We start from the raw sequence: 24,778 nt of genomic DNA, 5'->3' as shown, positions 1-24,778 counted from the left end.
TTCTATGCCCATTTCTAAAACATAACAAAGAAAGAAGAAATCCACATGTAAAAAAGCCATTTATTTGTCATTTTATTTTTTTTAGTAGTCCAGACATAGAATCAAAAGGAGAACATAATTGATTTGGATAACTAAACATATTACATTATATGAATATAATGAAATACTACTTTCATGTAAAAATGTTAAAAGTTATATTTTTAGATAAACTTTGAAAAACATACATGAACTGATATAGCAAGAAGCAAGCAATATGATAAGAACAGCATATACAGAAACAACAATAATAAGTATTGAAATACTTAAGAATTCTAATCAGTGTAATGGACAAGAGCAACTTCAGAGGACTGAAAATGAGGCTTGCTACTTACCAGTTTCATGAGAGAGGAGAGATGAATCCAAGATACAGAATGACGCATGATTTTTGACATGATGAATATCTTAATTCATCTTTCTTGACTATGCTGATTTATTTCAAGGACTTTATTTTTCTTTTCACTGTTCCTAGGGAAGAATGAGTTAGTGACAGCAATGCTCTAAAATTATTAGCAAAGTATTTGGAATATAATAAGCACTTCGTAAATGCTTTATCTATGTAAAAGAAACAAAATAAGTTCATTGATACATTTTAGAAGGCCATTCAGAGGGAAACACAAACAACAAGACTTTAAGAATAACATTTTATATATGCTTTATTCTTGAAAGAATAAAATGGAACTTTAAAAGCTCTTCTTAATCAAGGTAGTTTTGAACTTGTTACTATGGAAATTATTAGTTATAAGGTTTTGGCAATAGGATGAAAAGCATACTCTTAAGTTACCAGAGAAATGTTTCTATTGACAGTCATGATCAATGAGCAGTCTTTTTGAAGATATTATATTTACCACATTCTATTCTGAAGTATAATGTTTGGTAAAAATTCATATTAATGTAAAAATTACTTAAATAGTAAATATGGGAATAATAGTGGAAGACAAATATATTATTCAAATCATGATATATAAATTAATAGACAAACTATAACTATGCATTGATGTCTTTAACTTGAGCAAGTCCCATAAATGTATATTAAAATTGAATTGAGTACTAATAAAGAAATGGATTGAATAGTATTTGAGGAGTCCTGCAACCTTCTTAATGAATGCTAAGTATTTGTCACTGAAGGGAATATTTTTATTGAAGGGAATAATCTTCTGGCAATGCTAGCCATATCTATGGATTGCTACAATTCAATGATTATTAAAATGCTTGAATCTGCAAACAGCTCAAAGAGTAATGGAAAGATGTATATTGTACAATAAGTAGGGTAGCACATCTCAGTAAGAATGATGTATAGTATTCATAGAAATCCCATAGTATTCAGCTTATGCATAATTTATAGATGTGGTGAATTCGTCATGTAGTGAGCAAAAGAGAAACCAGAAGATACATAGGATGGAAGAAAGGAAGCATTTATTTAAGACTTTCTATGTTATGAAGCATGTTGCTTATGACTTTATAAATATCTTCTTTGATTATCACATCAACGCTAAAAAGAAGATGCTATCATAATCAACTTCTTTTTAAAGATAAAAAAAAAAAAATTGAGACTGAAAGAGATTTAATGACTGGCCCAGGATCACAGAGCTAGAAAGTGTCTGAATTTGAATTCATGTGTGTGATTCTAGGCCCAGTGCTCTATATTTTATATCTACATGCTTCGAAGGGAAAAGGAAGTGGAGGAGGAACAGGAAGAGGAGTAAAAAGAGAAGGAGCAGAAGAAAGAGAAGTGAAAGAGGAAGAGAAGGAAGAGGAAGAGGAGGAAGAAGAAAAAGTGAAGAAGTTAAAGAAAGAGATGAAGGGGAAGATGAAGAGGAGGAGGAGGAGGAACAAGAAGAAAGGGAGAAGAGGAGGAGGAAGAAGAGAAGGAGCAGAAAGAGGAGGTGGCAGAGGTGAAGGGTGGTAGAATTATACAAGTAGAGACACTATCTGTTTTAAGGCACAATTTCTATTCTTGAGTTGCTAATCATCTAATCGTATAGATATTGCAGAGTTATAAAACAATAAATAATAATTAAGGATAGCATATGCTAAGCTCCACCCAGTGGAACAGACAATAAGAACTAAGAGAATTTGAAAGGACAAAACACAGATGTTTACATCGACTTTATGAGTTCCTGAAGACCACTGAATAGTGTTCACTGGAGTTGCACATCATAGTGCTTATCACAGCAGTGGGCATATGAGGGCAGTCAATAACTACTCAGTGAATTGTGCCCCTGGGAAATAAGGGTCCTGGGTTAGAAAGAGGGGAATTGTTGGCATGCAGGATATACTTTGACAGATTAAGACGTAGAATTATAGGGATAAGAGAATAAGGAAGAAATATATAAAGAAAACTTCCAGAAGACAGAAACTAGCTTGAATCAAGGTTCCTTTGCTTAAGAGTATTTATTGACTTTATATGCCAGGAAAGAAAGTGGCATATGGCATCCCCAGGAACTGGAGGGTAATGAAAGCTAATCTTGTAGTCTAAGATTCAAAGTCCAGCTACAGAGTTTTACAGTGATTTACTGTTCTCCTTTAATGGAAGTATTAAAATATGTATATGTTATTTATAATGTATACAAAGCTGTAGAGCTTGCACTCATCATAGTGGGAGTCCATGGATTTTATCAAAATTTTGTTGAGGGTGAATCAATCAACTAAAGTTTTTCTTATGTAAGAAAAATTACATATTCTCATTGTATAGGTATATATGTACTTGTGTATTTGGGGGACTCAAGAGATCTCTAAGTCAGACTGTCTAACCTTTATTTCACCATTATATCACTCCACTGTTTAGGAACTCCTGACCCAAACAAGACATTTAGGATAATTTTTCAGTCTTTTACAAGTGATTTGAGGACGTAATTTCATTTCTCCCCATAAGTAAGTTATTAGCTTGGGGTTACTTTGTGATCCTTAATGATTTTAGTGTTTGGCTTTTGCCTTTCCAAATCTTGTCTTCATAATATGGAGCATTAGCATACATGCTGATACTCTGTAAACTATTATAAACTTTCAGTTCCTCAATTTATGTATTTCTCATGACCTGCATCTCCACCCCACCTCAGCCACACAGAAATATGGTAATAATCTTTATCTTGCCATCTCCCTTAAGTATTCCATTTTCATGTTCATGAACTCTAAAATTATTTTGATAAGAATTATTTTTCCCTATTTTTCCCTTAGCTTTATGATCCCCCTTTCCACTCTCAGTTCTTTGTCAGGTTATCATCTCACACGAAGAGATGACCTTTTTCCTTAAGAAGACAAATGGATTTACAAGTATTTGTGACCAAAATATATCTTGTCTTCTCAAGCATACTGCTCATTATATTATCCCCATTTTCTAAATAATATTTAATATCGCACAGTCTACTGGCTACTTCCCTAATTTCTATAGACATGACTATATTTCCCCCAACTTATAGGATCCTAACTTTATCAGTTCATCCTAACTATCTATTGTTCTGTATCTTTTTCTTCTAGTGTATACTGAGAAGGTTATATGTAATTTTTCTTTCTCTTCTTAATCTCTCTCTTGAACTCATTCCAAAGAAAACAGCGATCTCTTAGTTCTTAAATCTCATGACCTCTTCCTTCTTGACCTGTAAAAATCCTTTCACAATTTTTGATCAGTTTGTTACCCTTGAAAATTTCTTCTCTTTAGATTTTTGTCATATTGATCTTTGGTTTTTTTCCTACCTGTCTGATTATTCCTAATACCGCTTTTATGGATGACGATTTAGGACACAAACCCTGTGTCTTAGGGTTCTGTCCTATACTCTCTTCTCTTCTACATCTATATTAATCACCTTAATTATCTTGCCAGTATCCATAGATTCAGTTATCATTGCTATATCCTCTTGACCAGTAGGTTCATATTTCTGACTGTCCTTTGGATGTTAAACTATGTGCCCTAAAAAACAAAACAAAACAAAACAAAACAAAACAAACAAACAAGCAAAAAAAACAAACTCATAATAATCTCATGGCTAAAACTGAACTCATTACTTTTTCCTTAACCTACATTCCAAACATTATTTCCCATCTCCTAGGATCACATTGCTCAGAAGTGTTAAGTGTCTGAGACTACAATTAAACTCAGCTCCTCCTGACTTAAGAAGGATATTCTATTCATTGCACCATCTAGCTGTCCTCTCTTCTAAACATTGCTATTGATTCACCCTCAACAATACTGTATTTGTAATCACCAAGCTCACAGCATAGGAATTATCTTTGACTCATTATTCCTTTATTCCTCCTACTAATATAAAATCTGTTGTCAAGCACTATCAATTTTGTCTTTGCAACATCTCTAGTTTTTACCTCCTTCTTTCCTCTGACATTATCACCATGCTGATATAGCTCTTCACCTCTGCACTTCTTTATTTTTAGACTGCTGGTTGATCTCCCTGACTCAATTTTCTCTCCAGTCATTCATCTACCACTCAGCTATCCAAGTTATATATTTTTTTCTTTCAAATTTATTTTATTTGAAGAAACAGAATAAGCAAAAATAAAAACAGAAAAGCAATGCAAAATAAAAGAGAAACAAAACAACAGAGAACAGTATCATGTGTTCATTAGAATATCAAGGAGGATCAAAATATATAACAACAAATATCAGTTTAAGAAAATATATATACTAGAAGATGAAATTATATTTATGAGTGTACATCTTTTCTTTACTTCCTTGTAAACTATTCCTTTGTTCTCTGCTGCATACCTTATTTACTTTATTCATTCCCATCCTTTCATTCCCCCATCACCCTAAGCAGATTATAATAAAGAAAGGATATATTTGGGACTTCCAGTCAAGATGGCAGTGTGGAGGCAGACTGATGCTTGAGCTCCACATTTTCTCTCAGGACTTACTTCATGACAAGCCTCAGAGTTAATGCTTGATGGAGAAAGAAATCCACAAATAATCACCAAGAGAAGACATCCTTGAAATTTGCCAGAGAAGGTCTGTGTTTGCTCGGGGGAGGGTCAATCAGACTGGGAACAGACTGAGGGCAGGCAAGCCAGAGCAAGACAGGCAGCTCACACAGCTCAGACCAGAGGGGGAGGAGTACAATCTCTGCCGTTTCTGTGGGCTTTTACCCCACTGTGGATACTCAGTCTTGGCAGCAAGACAGGAGCAGCAGAGAGGGTGTAAACACCAGAGGTGAAGAATAGAACCCTAGAAAGCTAGCATCTCATGGGACCCGGCAACCCCCATTCCACACCTGGAGTGACTCAGGCTATTCTCAGAGCCTCAGAGCATAGACTCAGTACAGCGATTGCTGTCCTGTTAGTGCCTTGCTGCTGCCCTCCCCCCAGTCTGTAGAGGAAGCCCATTAATACCATCCAGCCCCATTCCCCCCAAAACAGACCAATTGTTTCTCTTGTCAATTTGTTTTCTTCCATTCCCGCTCTGACAAAATGAACAAAAAATTCAAAAGGGCTCTAACCATTGACAGATATGGAGGATCCACAATAAGGATAACCCAGTATCTAGCAGCATCCACATTAAAAGAACAAAAGGCCTGGAACATGATATTCCGAAAGGCTAAGGAACTTGGTATGCAGCCAAGAATAACTTACCCTGCAAAAATGAGCATTGTTTTCCAGGGAAGAAGATGGACATTTAATGAAATAAATGAATTCCATCTATTCTTGATGAAAAAACCAGACCTACATAAAAGGTTTGATCTTCAAATACAGAATTCAAGAGATTTCTAAAAAGGTAAAGAGAAATCTTGAGAACTATACTTCTTACATAAAAATATGTAAAGAACACATGTATAATTTGTCCTGGAAACTAGAGGTGGAAACGAAATTATATCATAAAAAAGTGTAAAGTGGTGGTACTACATCTTATGAAGAGGCAAAGGTAAACCTATTATATCTGAGAGAAAGAAAGGAGGGAGATGAACATAGTGTGTATCATTAGACATATTCAATTTATGGTGAAACTTCTTCCACTTCATTGAAAAGTGAGAGGGAAGGAGTAAGCTAAGGGGAAGGAAATACAGAAATTGTGAGGAAAAGGGGTAAAATGAGGGAAGTAACTTTAAGGTGGGGGAGGGATACTAAAAATGGAGGGCTGTGAAAAACAAGTGGTGTTCACAAGTTTAATACTGGGTAGAGGGGTAAGAGGGAAGGAAAGGAGAAAAGCATAAGCAGGGATTAACAGGATGACAAGCAATATAGAATTACTCATTCTAACCATAAATGTGAATGGGGTAAACTGCCTCATAAAGAGGAAGCAGTTAGCAGATTAGATTAAAAGTCAGAATTCTACTATATGTTGTTTACAGGAAACACACCTGAAACAGGGTGAGACATTCAAACTAAAAGTAAAAGGGTGGAGCAGAATCTACTATGCTTCAGGCAAAGCCAAAAAAGCAGAGGTAGCCATACTCATCTCAGATCAAGCAAAAACAAAAATTGATCTAATTAAAAGAGATAAGTAAGGGCATTATATCCTGCTAAAGGGTAGCATCAATAATGAAGCAGTATCAATATTAAACATATAGGCACCAAGTGGTGCAGCACCTAAATTCTTAAAAGAGAAATTAAGAGAGCTGCAAGAAGAAATAGACAGCAAAACTATAATAGTGGGAGATCTCAACCTTGCACTCTCAGAATTAGATAAATCAAACCACAAAATAAATGAGAAAGAAGTCAAAGAGATAAATAGAATACTAGAAAAGTTTGATATGATAGATCTTTGGTAAAAGCTAAATGGAGACAGAAAGGAGTATACTTTCTTCTCAGCAGTTCATGGAACCTCTACAAAAATTGATCATATACTAGGGCATAAAAACCCTCAAAATCAAATGCAGTAAGGCAGAAATGGTAAATGAATCCTTTTCAGACCACAATGCAATCAAAATTACATTTAATAAAAAGCCAGGGGAAAATAGACCAAAAAATAATTGGAAACTAAATAATCTTATACTAAAGAATTATTGGGTGAAACAGCAAATCATAAACATAATAACTTCACCCAAGAAAACGACAATAATGAGACATCATACCAAAATGTGTGGGATACAGCCAAAGCAGTAATAAGGGAAAGTTTTATATCTCTACAGGCCTATTTGCATAAAATAGAGAAAGAGAGGGCCAATGTATTGGGCTTACAACAAAAATTGCTAAAAAAAGGAACAAATTAAAAACCCCCAGAAAAACACAAAACTTGAAATTCAAAAAATAAAAGGTGAGATTAATAAAATTGAAATTAAAAAAAACAAAAAAACAAAAAAACAAACTATTGAATTAATTAATAAAACTAAGAGTTGGTTCTATGAAAAAACCAACAAAATAGACAAACCCTTAGTAAACCTGATTAAAAAAAGGAAAGAGAAAAAGCAAATTGTTAGTCTTGAAAATGAAAAGGGAGAACTCACCACTAATGAAGAGGAAACTAGAAAAATAGTTAGGAGCTACTATGCTCAACTTTATGCCAATAAATTCAATAACTTAAATGAAATGGAAGAATACCTTCAAAAATATAGCTTGCCCAGATTAATAGAAGAGGAGATAAATTGCTTAAATAGTCCAATTTCAGAAAAAGAAATAGAACAAACTATTAACCAATTTCCTAAGAAAAAATCCCCAGGACCAGATGGATTTACATGTGAATTCTACCAAACATTTAAAGAACAAATAACTCCAATGCTATGTAAACTATTTGAAAAAATAGGGATTGAAGGAGTCCTACCAAATTCCTTTTATAACACAGACATGGTACTGATACCTAAACCAGGTAGATCAAAAACTGAGAAAGAAAACTATAGACCAATTTCCTTAATGAATATTGATGCTAAAATCTTAAAAAAGATATTAGCAAAAAGACTTCAGAAAATCATCCCCAGGATAATACATTATGACCAAGTCGGATTTATACCAGGAATGCAGGGCTGGTTTAATATTAGGAAAACTATTAGTATAATTGACCATATTAATAATCAAATTAATAAAAACCCAATATGATTATCTCAATAGATGCAGAAAAAGCATTTGATAAAATCCAACATCCATTCCTACTAAAAACACTTGAGAGTATAGGAATAAATGGACTATTCCTTAAAATAATCAGGAGCATATATTTAAAAACTTCAGTAAACATCATATGTAATGGCGATAAACTAGAACCTTTCCCTGTAAGATCAGGAGTGAAACAAGGTTGCCCACTATCACCATTATTATTCAATATAGTACTGGAAACTCTAGCCTAAGCAATAAGAGCCAAGAAAGAGATTCAAGGAATTAGAGTAGGAAATGAGGAAATCAAATTATCACTCTTTGTAGATGACATGATGGTATACTTAGAAAATCCCAAAGACTCTGCTAAAAACTATTAGAAATAATTCAGAATTTTAGCAAAGTTGCAGGATACAAAATAAATCCACATAAATCCTCAGCATTTTTATACATTACCAACACAATCCAACAGCAAGAGATGGATACAAAGAGAATTTCCATTCAAAATAACGATTGATAGTATAAAATATTTGGGAATATATCTGCCAAAGAATGGTCAGGAATTATATGAGCAAAATTACAAAACACAAAAATAAAGTCAGATTTAAATAATTGGAAAGACATGCTCTTGGATAGGCCGAGCAAATATAATTAAGATGACAATACTCCCCAAACTAATCTATTTATTTAGTGCTATACCAATCAGACTCCCAAGAAACTATTTTAATGACCTAGAAAAAATAACAACAGAATTCATATGGAAGAACAAAAGGTGGAGAATTTAAAGGGAAGTAATGAAAAAACAATTAAATGAAGGTGATCTAGCTGTACCTGATCTAGAACTCTATTATAAAGCAACAGTCACCAAAATCATTTGTTATTGGCTAAGAAATAGACTGGTTGATCAGTGGCATAGGTTAGGTTCACAGGGCAAGACAGTGAATAAAAATAGCAATCTAGTGTTTGACAAACTCAAAGATCCCAACTTTTGGGATAAGAATTCTTTATTTGACAAAAACTGCTGGGAAAACTGGAAATTAGTATGGCAGAAACTAGGCATGGACCCACATTTAACACCACATACTAAGATAAGATCAAAATGGGTCCAAGATTTAGGCATAAAGAATGAAATCATAAAAAAATTGGAGGAACATGGGATGGTTTACCTCTCAGACTTGTAGAGGAGAAAGGAGTTAGTGTCCAAGGGAGAACTAGAGACCATTATTGATCACAAAATAGAAAATGTTGATTACACCAAATTAAAAAGTTTCTGCACACACAAAACTAATGCAAACAAGATTAGAAGGGAAGTAACAAATTGGGAAAACATTTTTACATTTAAAGGTCCTGATAAAGGCCTCATCTCCAAACTATACAGAGAATTGACTCTAATTTATAAGAAATCAAGCCATTCTCCAATTGATAAATGGTCAAAGGATATGAACAGACAATTTTCAGATGATGAAATTAAAACTATTTCCACTCATATGAAAGAGTGTATTGATCAGAGAAATGCAAATTAAGACAACTCTGAGATGTCATTACACACCTGTCAGATTGGCTAAGCTGACAGGAACAAATAACTATGAATGTTGGCGGGGCTGTGGGAAAACTGGGACACTGATGCATTGTTGGTGGAGTTGTCAAAGAATTCAACTATTCTAGAAGCAATCTGGAATTATGCCCAAAAAGTTATCAAAATGTGCCTACCCTTTGACCCGCTGTACTACTACTGGGCTTATATCCCAAGGAAATACTAAAGAAGGGAAAGGGACCTGTATGTGCCAAAATGTTTGTGGCAGCCCTTTTCATAGTGGCTAGAAACTGGAAAATGAATGGATTTCCATCAATTGGAGAATGGTTGGATAAATTATGGTATATGAAGGTTATGGAATATTATTGCTCTGTAAGAAATGACCAGCAGGAGGAATACAGAGAGGCTTGGAGAGACTTACATCAACTGATGCTGAGTGAAACAAGCAGAACCAGAAGATCACTGTACACTGCAACAATAATACTGTATGAGGATGTATTCTGATGGAAGTGGAAACCTCTAATGCCTCTATGTCTATTCTTCCTGTGTATCTCATTTATATAACATGATTACTATTTTTTCTTTTACTCCATCGATTTTTCTTCTGCACTTACTCAATTGTTGATATACATCTTAGACATAAAGTATCTCCCATATAGGAAAAAAAAAAAACAGATAAATAATTTGTCAATGTTTAAACAGTTTTTCCATGTTGAGTTCCTTAATATTGTTCTTTGATATCAGCTTTTATACGTTAAATTTTCTTTAATTTTGTATTTGATTGATAGAAAGTCCTGAAAATGTGCAAATTTGTTGGATGTCTACTTTTTTTCTCATTGAAAATTATGGATAATTTTGTTGGATACAATATGTTTGGCCAGAGGTCTATTTCTTTTGTTTATCTGTAGATATGATCCCAAGATCTGTAATCTATTATTGCAGCTGTTGAGAATCTTGTACAATTCTAATTGTAGCTTCAGCATATTTTAATTTTTTTTCTTGTTTCTTGCAAAAAGTTTTCTTTGCTGTGGGGATTTCAAAATTTGGCAATTATATTCCTATTTACCACAAAGAATCTCTTTGAAGTGGTGATGGGTGAATTTTTCCTATTTCAACTTTCCCCTCATGTTCTATCTATCACTCCAGGACAATTTTCTAACATATTTTCTGCATTATTGTGTCAAGCTTGTCTTTATGGTCACAACTTTCTGTTAGTTCAATTATTCTTATATTTTCTCTTCTTGACATATTCTCCTGAAATGTTATTTTTATGACTTTTTTTCACATTCTTTTCTATTTTATCAGTCTTTATAATGTTTTGTTATTTCTTAGTCTCTCATAGCTTCCCTTGCCTGACTCCAGTTTTCAAAGAGTTATTTTCATCTTTGAGACTTTGTACCTTCTTTTCTAATTGGTTAACTTTTTTTCATAATTTTCTTATTTTTCTTGGATTGTGTTCATTTTTTTTTTTTTTTTTTTTTTTAGTTTTCCCTCAATGTCTGAGTTTTTTGAGTTTTCAATTCTTTTTTTGAGTTCTTCTATAAATTCTCTCTGGGCAGGGAGTGATTTCATATTATACTTTGAGGTAGAAAATTTTTTAATAGTGTCCTGCTATGAAGATAAATCTCCATCTTCCTTGTTCCCACAGTATATTTCAATGGTGGGGTTCCTCTTTGCAGGCTCATTTTTTAAATGAGGTATTCATATCAAAATAATATTTATTTATTATGTAAATTATTTATATATTATATACATAAATAATATATAACAAAGGTATTTATAAATAAGTGGTATGAGTACTTCTAATCTTGGGGTGGGAGAAGGTGCCTCAAGTTTCCCTTTGTATCTCTACTTTGACCAGGAATCCCAAACCAACTGCAAGTGATCACAGCCAGCAGTTTCCTTGCCCTGATGCTTCTGCACTCACCAGATACTGTTCCCTTCTCACCCAGAGCAATGTCTCAGCAGCACAGACAGGCTGCCATTTTCAATCAGCTGAGGTTCATTTTGTATTCCCATACTCAAAGCCCCAATGGACACATTCTGAGAGTTGAAGGTTTCTGTGGTCCTACTGAGTCTCTAGCCACAATCAAATATCCCCAGGGATACCAGGTTGATGTTTCTTTAGCCTGAATGTGTTTGCGCTTCAAAAAGGTTAATCCCAGTCCAATATCTTCAGACCTTGTGGCATTATATCAGGAAAACCCTTGTTCTGCCCCAAGTCTTGGTTTTTCACAAATCTATATTCTCGCTGAGATGCAAATTTGTTCTATTTGTAGGAGAAATCTAGAGAACTCGAAATTTACTAACTTATTCAGCCATCTTACCAGAATCCTCCCCCAAAGTTATTATTTTAAAGTGTAGTTCTGACCATGGTCCACTTCTACTTAAATATTTTTCAAATGATGCCCAATACCACTTATAAAATATATAATCATTTTTGACATTCTAAGCTCTATCCCCAAAATAATAATCTATCTCCCAAATTTAGTTAGCTGACATCTTAAGTCTTTTTATACACTCCACAATACTTCAGTATTGGATTGTTATTACTATTCCTACCACATAGTACTCAGTCTCCCTACTATGATTTTTCACCAACTGTTTCCTATCCTATACCTAGAAACCTATTTCTTATTTTTTCTGCTTTCTGACTTCCCTTATTGGTCCTTTTCAAGAAGACATTCCCAGTCCCTCAAAATACTACTCCATGAATGAAATATAAAGCAATATAGCAGAAGTTAAGTTAGAAGTTAGTTTAGAACATGATCTCATACTATACTTTATAATTAACTCCAAATAAATACATTATCTACACATGAAAGAGGACATAAAAAAGAAATTAAATTAGCAAGGAAGAAAATGCCTTTCACAACAATGAATTGGAGAAGAATTCCTCATCTATGGAGTGGTAAGTTCAATTTCAGATAATGCTGCATCATAGGACTACTGTATTCAAACTTCTATCCTAAATCAGCATCCTAACTACATAATCTGCCAATTTGTCTTTTTTATTTCAAACAAGAAAGAAGAAGTATCATTATCACTTTCATGGCATAAAATTCAAAAACTTTTACATAAGCAAAATAGATATATTTGATGAAGCCAATTGCAAAATTCAAAAATCTCTATTTTCATTCAATTATCCAGGAAATATTAAAAGCAAATGCATATATTTGAGAAAAAGAAATATTTTCAAATAATATATATTATGAATATATCAAGTTTTTATCATGCATATACATATACACAAACACACACACACACACACACACACACACACACACATATATATATATATATATATATATATATATATACACATATATATTCATCTGATCCTCATAGCAACTGAATGATCACTTCTGAAATAAACTTTGAAAAGTTTCATGAAAAATGTATTTGATCATTACTAATAACAGGGATATCCATCAGAAAAAACAAAACAAAACAAAACAAAACTTGACTTTCATCTCATACCCAGAAAATTGTGACTGTTAGGTTCTTATTAAGTGCTAATGAGATAATGAGCTATTAGGTTCTTACTAAGTGCTAAGTCAGTACTTAACAATTCTCTAGTTCCAGCCTTTACTGGGAGTTTTACTTGTGAATTCCTGGGGGAGGAGCTTGCATGCTTAGGAGGAGCAAGATCATTGGATGAAGTATTTTTTCCCAGAAGCCCTTGCATTATCCCACTCACATTCTCTGGGAGGATAAAAGAGGGCAGCACTCCAGAGATAGAGGGTCTCTGCTCTAGGCCAGAGTTGAGGCAGTTCTCTACAGGAAGAAGAATCTGCCCGAGAGATTTGAGTTGACACAGCAGATCTCTTCCCAGAGAGCAATTGGCAGTTTCTGGACACAACAGCACGCTACATATTGGCGTCTACAACATGGGGCAAGGACTCTTGCTTATCCTGACAAGGACTTATTCTGAGCCCTTCAGAGGAGCTAGACTGGACTATAGCAATTTGGCACCTGAACAGAGACAGACACAATCCTGATTCCAGTGGAAAAGCCTTCAATCCAGATCTCAGTCTCTCTGACCCAGAACCGTGAGTAACAAGGAAACTTTGTTAAAAATTAAGTGAGCATTCTAATAGAAAAATAAGGAACTTAACTTGTCAAGGGCTAAACCAGCAATCTCTTATAAGTGAAATGGGACAAACACCTTCTGTTCAAGGAAAATGTTTAGAGAGCATCATCAAGGTTATGGAAAGCCAAGGATTGATTATAATTTTGGAGGAGATTACTGACCTTTTAAAAACTGTGAAGGTCATATGTCCTTGTTTTTCTCTGGAAGAAGAATTGGATCTAGATGAATGGGAATTAGTAGGAAAGCAATTAGGTGAACACTACAATTCCAAACCAAACTCAATTTCCAAAGATACACTTCATACCTACAATTTAATCCAACTGGCTTTAAAAATTGTTATTCTAAAGGAAGAGAAGAAGGGGCAAAATGGGGAAGTGTCAACTAAACTAGGTGAAAAGGATGAACCAGATAACAATGAAGTTAAATACAATTCTGAGCAACAGGAGCATTTGCCATCTCCTCCCTCAATTAACCCTTTGGGGGGGGGGGAGCAAGAAGGAGGAGGGGAAGAGGCAGAAACACAAACACAATCACCTGTGAAGCAGCCTAAGCCTATGACAAGATTAGAAAAAGCATTGGTTAAAGCTAAGAGAGAAGGACAGGATATAAGTGATTTTGTACATACATATCCTGTGATTGAAGAGATTGACTCTGTAGGTCAAAAAAGGAGAAGATATTCACCTTTAGATTTGAATAAAATTAAAGATTTGAAAAAAAGGTTGTACCCTTTATGGGGCTACATCAACTTATGTTAAAATGTTACCAGATAGTTTGTCTTATGAAGGCCTAACCCTGAATGATTGAAATCCATAGCAAGGACATGTCTAGAACCTGGACAAAATTTGTTATGGTTTGCGGATTTTCATGAATTATGTAAAATCCAAGTCAGATGCAATTTGGAAATAGGAGTTAACACACAATTCACTTTTGAGCACTTAGCTGGTGAAGGTCAGTATGGAGAAAATTCAGAACAGATTAATTATACCATGACAATATATGAGCAAATTGCTACGGCTGCAATAAAAGCTTGGGGTGTCCTCCCTGGAAAGAAAGATCAGGGAGAGGCTTTCACTAAAATAGAGCTAGGTCCCAATGAATTTTCTGCAGATTTTGTGGGACGTTTACAAACTGCTGTCAAAAGAACTATTGGAGAAAATGCAGCTACAGTAATAATGACCAGACATCTGGCTAAGGAAAATGACAATGAGATTTGCAAAAGAATTATATGGGGATTAGACAAAGATGCTCCTTTAGAGGAGATCATAAGACGATGTGCTACAGTGGGAACAAATACTTTTTATACCCAGACTATGATGAACGTAGAAAGACAGGGTCCTTCCTGGCAAGGGACTTCTAGAGAAACTCGGCGATGTTTCCAATATGGAAAAAATGGACATCTAAGAGATCAGTGTAAATATGGAGATAGAGTAAGAAGACAGGGTGAAAGAAGACCTAAAACCCCATGTCCAAAATGCAACAGAGGAGTCCATTGGGCATCAGAGTGTAGAATAATTCAGGGAAACGAGATGAGCGGCCCAGGTCCAGAGCCCAAGGCAAAAAAGACTTGGGGCATAATGGCAGCTGATGTTACACCCAAAGAGACTTTAGAAGGTCAAGACTCTGATTTGATCAACCAGCAGAAAAGCAATCACATGGCAGAAAGGGATTACCTGATAAGTCAGCCAAAAGGCAATCAGATTGCAAAAATGGATTACACTTGGTGAGAATACAGGCCTTTTAAACCAACAGGGCTGTGTCCAGTGCAAACAACTCCAGTGTAATTGCCAGATGGTGAGAAGAGACCCAGAAAATGGTGAATGGAAGGGACCAGATAGGTTAACTACCTGGGGGAGAGAGTTTGCTTGTATTTCTTCAGATGGAGAAGGAATCAGATAGGTGCCAACAAATTGTATTCGCCTTGTCCATCAGAGAGAGAGAGAGACAGAAAAAGAGAAAGACCTCAAAACAAAGGAGAAAATCTAAGAAACATCTGATACTGAAAGAGCATGGCTAATAAGAAGACTATTAAAGAACTTTAAAACCAGCAGGAATCATTGGACTTCCTAACACAAGATGAGACTAATGGACAATGGACTTATGGACATTTATAAATGTTCAATTTATGATTATTTGATCATGTTATTTGTTATATATTTTTAGCATGTATTATGTTACTATTTTACTATGTGTTTATGTAATCTATGTAATTATGTGTAATGCCTCCCATATTGATGGATTTATGTTTCAAGGTCATGACCACCCTATGTTCTAAATCAAAAGAAAGGGGGAGATGTTAGGTTCTTACTAAGTGCTAATGAGATAATGAGCTATTAGGTTCTTACTAAGTGCTAATGAGATAATGAGCTATTAGGTTCTTACTAAGTGCTAAGTCGGTACTTAACAATTCTCTAGTTCCAGCCCTTACTGGGAGTTTTACTTGTGAATTCCTAGGGGAGGAGCTTGCATGCTTAGGAGGAGCAAGTTCATTGGTTGAAGTAATTTTTCCCAGAAGCCCTTGCATTATCCTACGCCCATTCACTGGAAGGATAAAAGAGGGTGGCACTCCAAAGATAGAGGGTCTCTGCTCTAGGTCAGAGTTGAGGCAGTTCTCTACAGGAAGAAGAATCTGTCCGAGAGATTTGAGTTGACACAGCAAAATGAAACTCCTGAAATCAAAGGAATGATCATTAAATTGAAAGTAAGAAAAAAACATTTAAATAATAAATAAAACTATGAGTTGATTTTATGGAAACAAACAACTATATCTTGGTTAATTAGGTGAAAAAAAGAAAACCAAATTACCAATGTCAAAAATTAAATGGATGAATGCATTACCAATGAAGATGAAATTAAAACAATTATTAGGAGTTATTAAGCCCAATTACAACCCAGCAAAACTGACAATGTAAGCAAAATGAATGGCTATAAAATTCTCAGCTTAACAGTAGAGGAAAGCATATTTTATTAACTCTATCTTATAAAAAAAAATTGAACAAGCCATCAATGAGCTCCCTAAGGGAGAAAAAAACAAACTTCATGATCAGATAGATTTACAAGTGAACTCTTCCAAACATTTAAGGAATACCAGTACTTCATATAACTTTAAATAGGTAAGGGAGTCCAATCAGATTCCTATTATGACACAAATATTTTCTTTCCACCTAAACTAAGTAATATCCTTAATTAACTTCAATCCACTTTCCAAATTAAATACAATATTATCAATATTAAAGACAAATAACAAAATAAAATATTAATAGTCTTATAGTAATGTATCACAAAGATAATATTATGATCAAGTGGTATTTATTCTGAGAATTCAAAGCTGGTTCAATGTTAGAAAAACAACCAGTATCAATAACTAAAACTACCAAAAATCATATGATTATATCAATAGATGTAGAAAGATCCTTTGAAAGAATGTAATACCCTCAAACAAAACTAATGTAGAGAATATTAGAAGGGAAGCAATAAACTGGAGAAATATTTTTACACTAAAGGTTCTGATATAGGCTTAATTTCTTTTTTTTTTAATTGATTATAGTTTTTATTTACCAGATATATGCATGGTTAATTTTGCAGCATTGACAATAGCCAAATCTTTTGTTCTAATTTTTCCCCTCCTTCCCCCCCCCCCAGATGGCAGGTTGACCAATACATGTTAAATATGTTAAAGAATAAATTAAATACAATATATGTCCAAAGAGTTGTTTTGCTGTACAAAAATAATTGGACTTTGAAATATTGTATAATTAGCCTGTGTAGGAAATAAAAAATGCAGACTGACAAAAACAGAGGGATTAGGAATTCTATGTAGTGGTTCATAGTCACCTCCCAGAGTTCTTTCTCTGGGTGTAGCTGGTTCAGTTCATTACTGTTCTATTGGAACTGATTTGGTTCATCTCATTGTTGAAGAGGGCCATATCCATCAGAATTGATCATCATATAGCATTGTTGTTGAAGTATATAATGATCTCCTGGTCCTACTTATTTCACTCAGCATCAGTTCATGTAGGTCACTCTAGGCCTTTCTGAAATGAATCCTGCTGATTATTTCTTACAGAGCAATAATATTCCATAATATTCATATACAACAATTTATTCAGCTTTTCTCCAATAGATGGACATCCAGTTAGTTTCCAGTTTCTGGACATTACAAAGAGAGCTTCCACAAACATTCTTGCACAAAGAGGTCCCTTTCCCTTCTTTAAAAGCTCTTTGGGATATAAGCCCAGTAGTAATACTGTTGGGTCAAAGGGTATACACAGTTTGATAACTCTTTGAGCATAGTTCCAAATCGCTCTCCAGAATGGCTGGATGTATTCACAATTCCAACAACAATGTAACAGTGTCCCAATTTCCCCACATCCCCTCCAACATTCTGCATTATATTTCCCTGTCATTCTAGCCAATCTGACAGATGTGTAGTTGTTGGAATACATGGGAGAGTGGTTGGAATACATGGGAGCCATCTGAGTGGCTGTTGGAGATTTAACCCAGAATGGATCTCCTCTTGTGAGAGGATGATACAAGGAGACTGAGAGGTGATTGCTATTCTCTGACTTCTCTGACTGAGAGGCCATTGCATTATCTGACTTCTTTCCTCTTCCCTCTGCCTCCAATTTATCTCATTCCCAGTCCACAACCCCTGTGTCAGCAAAGGCTGCCCTGCAACTCCTTGAGATGCCATTATCCACAGCTGTGGAAGCTTTTGGAGAATTGATTTGTCCCTTAATATGTAGTGGTATTTCTGAGTTATCTTAATTCCCATTTCTCTGATCAATAATGATTTGAAACACCTTTTCATATGTGTAGAAATAGTTTTAATTTCATCATCTGAAAATTGTCTGTTCATATGATTTGACCAGTTATCAATTGGAAAATGGCTTGATTTCTTATAAATTTGAGTCAATTCTCTATGTATTTTGGAAAAGAAGCCTTTCTCAAAACCTTTAACTATAAAGATGTTTTCCCAGTTTATTGCTTCCCTTCTGATCTTGTCTGTATTAGTTTTGTTTGTACAAAATATAATAATACATTTTCCATTTTGTGATCAATAATGATCTCTAGTTCTTTGGTCACAAATTCCTTCCTCCTCCACAGGTCTGAGAAGTAAATTATATGTTTTTTCTAATTTATTGATAATCTCATTCTTTATGCCTAGGTCATGAACCCATTTTGACCTTATCTTGGTATACAGTGTTAAGTGTGGGTCAATATCTAGTTTCTGTCATACTAATTTCCAATTTTCCCAGCAGTTTTTGTCAAATAGTGCATTCTCATCCCCAAAATTTGGCGTCTTTGGGTTTGTCAAACACTAGATTGCTATGGTTAGTGACTATTTTGTCCTATGAACCTAGCCTATTCCACTCATCAACTAGCCTATTTATTAGCCAATGCTTCATAATTCAGTTTTAGATCTGGTACAGCTAAGACACCTTCCTTTGATTTTTTTTTCAATAGTTCCCTTGAAATTCTTGACCTTTTGTTCTTCCAGATGAATTATATTGTTATTTTTTCTAGGTCATTAAAATAGTTTCATGGGAGTCTGATTGGTGTAGCACTAAATAAATAGATTAGTTTAGGTAGTATTGTCATCTTTATTATATTTACTGGACCTAAGGGCACTTAATATTTTTCCAATTGGTTAGATCTGACTTTATTTGTATGAAAAGTATTTTGTAGTTTTGCTCATATAGTTACTGACTTTCCCTTAGCAGACTGATTCCTAATATTTTATAATATAACAATTAGTTTAAATGGAACTTCTCTTTGTATCTCTTGATGTTGGATTTTATTAATGATATATAAAAAATGCTGAGGATTTATGTGGGTTTCTTTTGTATCCTGCAACTTTGCTAAAGGTGTGGATTATTTCTAACAGCATTTTAGTAGAATCTCTGAGGTTCTCTAAGTATACCATCATATCATCTGCCAAGAGTGAAAATTTGGTTTCCTCATCACCTACTCTAATACTTTTAATCTCTTTTTCATCTGTTATTGAAGAAGACAGCATTTCTAATACAATATTGAATAGGGATGGTGATAGTGGGCAAATTTGTTTCACTCCTGATTTTATTGGGAATGGTTGCAGTTTATCACCATTATCTATGATAGTTATGTATGGTTTTTAAATAGATGCTAATGACTATTTTGAGGAAAAGTCCATTTATTTCTATACTCTCTAGTGTTTTTAATAGGAATGGATGTTGAATTTTATCAACTGCTTTTTCTGCATCTATTGAGATGATTATATGATTTTTGTTAATTTGATTATTGATATAGTCAATTATGCTAATTGTTTTCTTTATATTGAACCAGCCCTGCATTCCTGGTATAAATCCTGCTTGATCATGGTGTATTATCCTAAGGATGATTTTCTTTAATTTTTTTTGCTAATGTTTTATTTAAGATTTTTGCCATCAATATTCATTATGGAGATTGGTCTCTAATTTTCTTTCTTTGTTTTCAACCTACCTGGTTTAGGTATGAGTACCATGTCTGTGTGATAAAAAGAAATTTGGTCGAAGTCCTTCATTCCCTATTTTAAAAAATAGTTTATATAGCTTTGGAGTTAATTGTTCTTTAAATGCTTAGTAGAATTTGCATGTAAATCCATCTGGTCCTGGGGATATTTTCTTAGGGAGTTGATTAATTAGGGAGCCTGTAACATGCTGTTGTCTCCAGAAGCTGCCTATCATTCTCTTGGAGGAGATCTGCTGTGTCAACTCAAATCTCTCAGACAGATTCTTCTTCCTGTAGAGAACCTTGTCTCCAGACAGTTGCCATTAACTCTTGTCCAGAGTAGTGACTTCCCTTAATGCAGAGAGCTGCCTCAAGTCTGGTCTAGAGCAGAGACTCACTTTTCCTCCAGAGCTGCCCTTTTTTATCCTAGAGAATGGGCATGGGATAATGCAAGGGCTTCTGGGAAGAATTACTTCAACCAATGAACTTGCTCCTCCTAAGCATGTAAGCTCTTCCCCAGAAATTCACAAGTAAAACTCCCAGTCATGGCTGGAACTAGAGAATTGTCAAGTACCGACTTAGCACTTAGTAAGAACCTAACAGGAGCCTGTTCTATTTCTTTTTTCTAAAGTGGGACTATTTGACCAATTTAATTCTTCCTCTCTTAATCTGGGCAATCTATATATTTTAAAGTATTCATCCAATTTATTCAAATTATCAAATTTATTGGCATAAAATTGGACAGAGAAACTCTTCATTATTGGTCTAATTTCCTCTTCATTAGTGGAAAGTTCCTTTTTATTTTTGATTTTCCTCTTTCCTTTTTCTTATCAAAATTACCAAGGGTTTATCTATTTTATTGGTTTGTTTAATGAAACAACACTTAATTTTATTTATTAATTCAAGTTTTTTTTTTTTTTTAATTTTCAATTTTATTAATCTTTCCTTTTATTTTTAGAATTTCAAGTTTAATGTTTGGGGATTTTTAATTTGCTCTTTTTCTAGCTTTTTTATTTGTAAGTATAATACATTGATTTTTCTCTTTCTCTATTTTATGCAAGTAGACCTTAACAAATATGAAATTTCCCCTTATTTCCACTTTGGCTGCAACCCCCGCATTTTGGTATGTTTTCTCATTATTGTCATTCTCTTGGGTGAAATTATTAATTGTTTCACTCACTACTTCTTCAGGATGAGATTATTTAATTTCCAGTTATGTTTTAGTCTATTTTCCCTTAGCTATATATTGAATGTAATTTTTATTGCATTGTGATCTGAAAAAAGGACATTTACTATGTCTGCCTTTCTGCATTTCAATTTGAGGTTTTTATGTCCTAATACATGGTCAATTTTTTTTTTTATGGTTTCCTGAACTGCTGAAAAGAAAGTGTACTCCTTTCTGTCTCCATTTAATTTTCTCCAAAGATGTATCATATCTAACTTTTCTAGTATTCTATTTACTGTTTTTAACTTCTTTCTTATTTATTTTGTGGTTTGGCTTATCTAATTGTGAGAGTGCAGGTTGAGATCTCCCATTATTATAATTTTGCTGTCTATTTCTTCTTGCAGCTCTCTTAATTTCTCCTTTAGATGGTACACCACTTGGTGCATACATGTTTAGTACTGATATTCTTTCATTACCTATGCTGCCCTTTAGCAAGATATAGTGCCCTTCCTTATCTCTTTTAATTAGATCATTTCTTTTTGCTTTTGTTTGATCTGAGATCAGGATGGCTACCCTTCCTTTTTTGCCTTCACCTGAATCATAGTAAATTATGCTCCAACCTTTTACCTTTACTTTGTATGGATCACTCTGCTTCAAGCGTGTTTCTTATTAGCAATATATTCTAGGATTCTGGCTTTTAATCCAGTCTGCTATCCTTCTTTGCTTTATGGGGGAGTTTACCCCATTCACATCTATGCTTAAAATTACTAATTCTGAATTTCCTGCCATCTTGTTAGCCCCAGATTATGCTTTTCACTTTCCTTTTTAAGTTCTTATAGGAGAGCCTTGTATGATGGGGACCATTTTATTGTTTATTCTACCTTTTGGAGCGTCATTTGGAGGCAATCTGGCTTTAGTTTCCTCGGATTTGAAATCTATTCTTCTCTTTCACCATAAAAGCTGTCAATTGTTAGAGTCTTCTTTACTTTTTTTTTTATTCATTTTTTTTAAAGTTGAGTTAAGCTCTGTCTTTAGACCAGAAGAAATTTTCCAAGCAATGGCAGCTATGCTGGGTCAGTGCTGATTCACTTCTGGTGCTGGTTCTGCCATGTGGAGTCATCAGCCCCAGGGTTCTATGCTGTCTGCCCTGGTGTTTGTAGTCAGAGTCAGCTCAGGCACCCTGAGACTTCACAGTTCCTGGATTCTGAACATTATGAGCTGGCATTTGTGGTCAGTTGCCTCTCCACTGTTCTCCACTGCTGTCTCTCCACTGCTTCCAATTGAAACAGACATTCTCTGGTTCTGCTTTCTCCCACAAACTCTCTGTCCCACAGAGGTCGCACCACCACACTGAGACTGCTCTGCCCAGGGGTTCTGCTCTGTCTGAGCTGGCCATTTGAGATCAGCTCTTTGTGCTTCACTGCTGCTCTCCTGTTTCTGATTGAAACAGATCTTTTCTGGTCTGTTACCATTGGTAAATTCTCTTCCCCAGGACTCTGAGCTCTCTGCGTTATCATTGTAATGGTTGCCCTGTCTTCCTCTCTCCTGTTTCCAATTGAAACAGACCTTTTTTGGAGATATATAAAATTATCTATCTTCTGCTGACAATTTGTTGCACTCCCAATATTTGTGGGTTCTGACCATCCAGAGTTAATTCAGAGGCTGGATTTCTTAATTATTGTGAGGGTTGTAAAGAAGGTCAGAGAGAATTGTGTGTTGTCTCCACCATCTTGGCTCTGCTCCCTAAAAAAGATCTTAAAGGAAGAAAAGGGACCCACATGTGGAAAAATGTTTGCAACAGCTTTTTTTCTAGTAGCAAGAAATTGGAAACTGAATAGATACCCATCAATTGGACACTGGTGGAATAAATTATGGTATATGAATGCAAGGAATATTATTGTTCTATAAGAAATGATCAGTAGGATGATTTCAGAAAGGCCTGGAGAGACTTAAATGAACTGATGCTGAGTAAATGAGCAGAAACAGGAGATTATTATCAGAGCAACAACAAGATTATGTGATGATCAATTCTGATGGACATGGCTCTCTTCAACACTGAGATGGATTAAACCAGTTCCAATTGTTCAGTCATGAAGGGAGTCATCTATACCCAGAGAGAGGAATGTGGGAACTGATTGCAGTTCACAACATGGCATTTTCACTCTTTTTGTTGTTGTTTGTTTCATTTTATTTTGCTTCTCCTTTTTAAAAACTGTTTTGATTGGATTTTTCTTGTGCAGCACTATATTGTATAAAGATATATGCATATTTTGCATTTAACATGTATTTCTACCACATGTAACATATATTGGATTACTTGCCATCTAGGAGCAGGTGGGAGAAGGGAGAAGAAATTAGAACACAGTGTTTTGCAAGGGCTAATGTTGAAGAATTGTCCATGCATATGTTTTTAAAAATAAAAAGTTTTAATAAAAAGAGATTATAAAAAACAAAAAATACAATACCCATTCCTATTAAGAAACACTAGAAAACATAGCAACCAATTGAGACTATCCATAGTGTCTATAGCAAACTTTACCTGCAATATGGATAAACTTGAAGCCTCTGCAAAAGATCAGGAGTAAAGAAAGATTGCCCATTATCATCACTATTAGTCAATAGTGTATTAGAATTACTAGATATAGGAATAAAACAACAAAAATAATTTGAAGAAATAAAAAAAATAGGTAAAGAGGAGACAAAACTATACTTCTTTGCAGATAAAATGATATTGTTTTGAGAAAATCCAGTGAATCAACTAAAAAAAATTAATTGAAACAACTTCATCAAAATTATAGGGCACACAGGGTACAGATACTTTAGTGACTTTTTAAAGACATAATTTTAAATGCTTTCAATAATGATTGGCTAGTTTATATATCTGCTAGGATATTTCTATACTATCTTTTTTCCCCAACTTATCCAACATTATTTAAATACATTTTCTCTTTCATATCTTATTATAACTCCTACAGAAAAATACTTTTCTTAAAATATTTATAGCTGTTCCTTAAAAAGATTATATAATTTACATGGGAAAATGGAAATGATATTTGGTGAGGATAATTTTCCAAAGTGTAATTGAATAGTCTGCTTCATCAGTCAATTAAAAATTGATACTTAGTAAGTGCCTACTGCTTTCCAGGCTTTGAACTAGATGCTAGAAAAAAATGAAAAAATATGTTGCCTTCAAGAAACTGACATTCTAAAAATAAAAGCAACAGACACTGATATATAATCAGTCCATAAACTTTTATTATGTGCCTTTGCTAAGCCACTGGGGAATACAAAAATAAACAAAAGACACTCCTGAACTCAAAGAATCTACAATCTAATGGGAAGAAAATATGCAAGCAATGTATATACAAAACAAGCTATATATAAGATAAATAGATGTTTAACAGAGGGAATCTACTAGGACACTTTGGAAAATTATCCTCACCAAATATCATTTCCATTTTTCCTATATAATTTATATAATCTTTTAAGGAATAGCTATAAAACTTTTCAGAAAAGTATT

This window comes from Sminthopsis crassicaudata, chromosome 4 (assembly GCF_048593235.1).
Source record: "Sminthopsis crassicaudata isolate SCR6 chromosome 4, ASM4859323v1, whole genome shotgun sequence".
NCBI classification, from domain to species: Eukaryota; Metazoa; Chordata; class Mammalia; order Dasyuromorphia; family Dasyuridae; genus Sminthopsis; species Sminthopsis crassicaudata.
The sequence above is the reverse complement of the archived record's forward strand: the minus strand, read 5'-3'. Positions refer to the sequence as shown.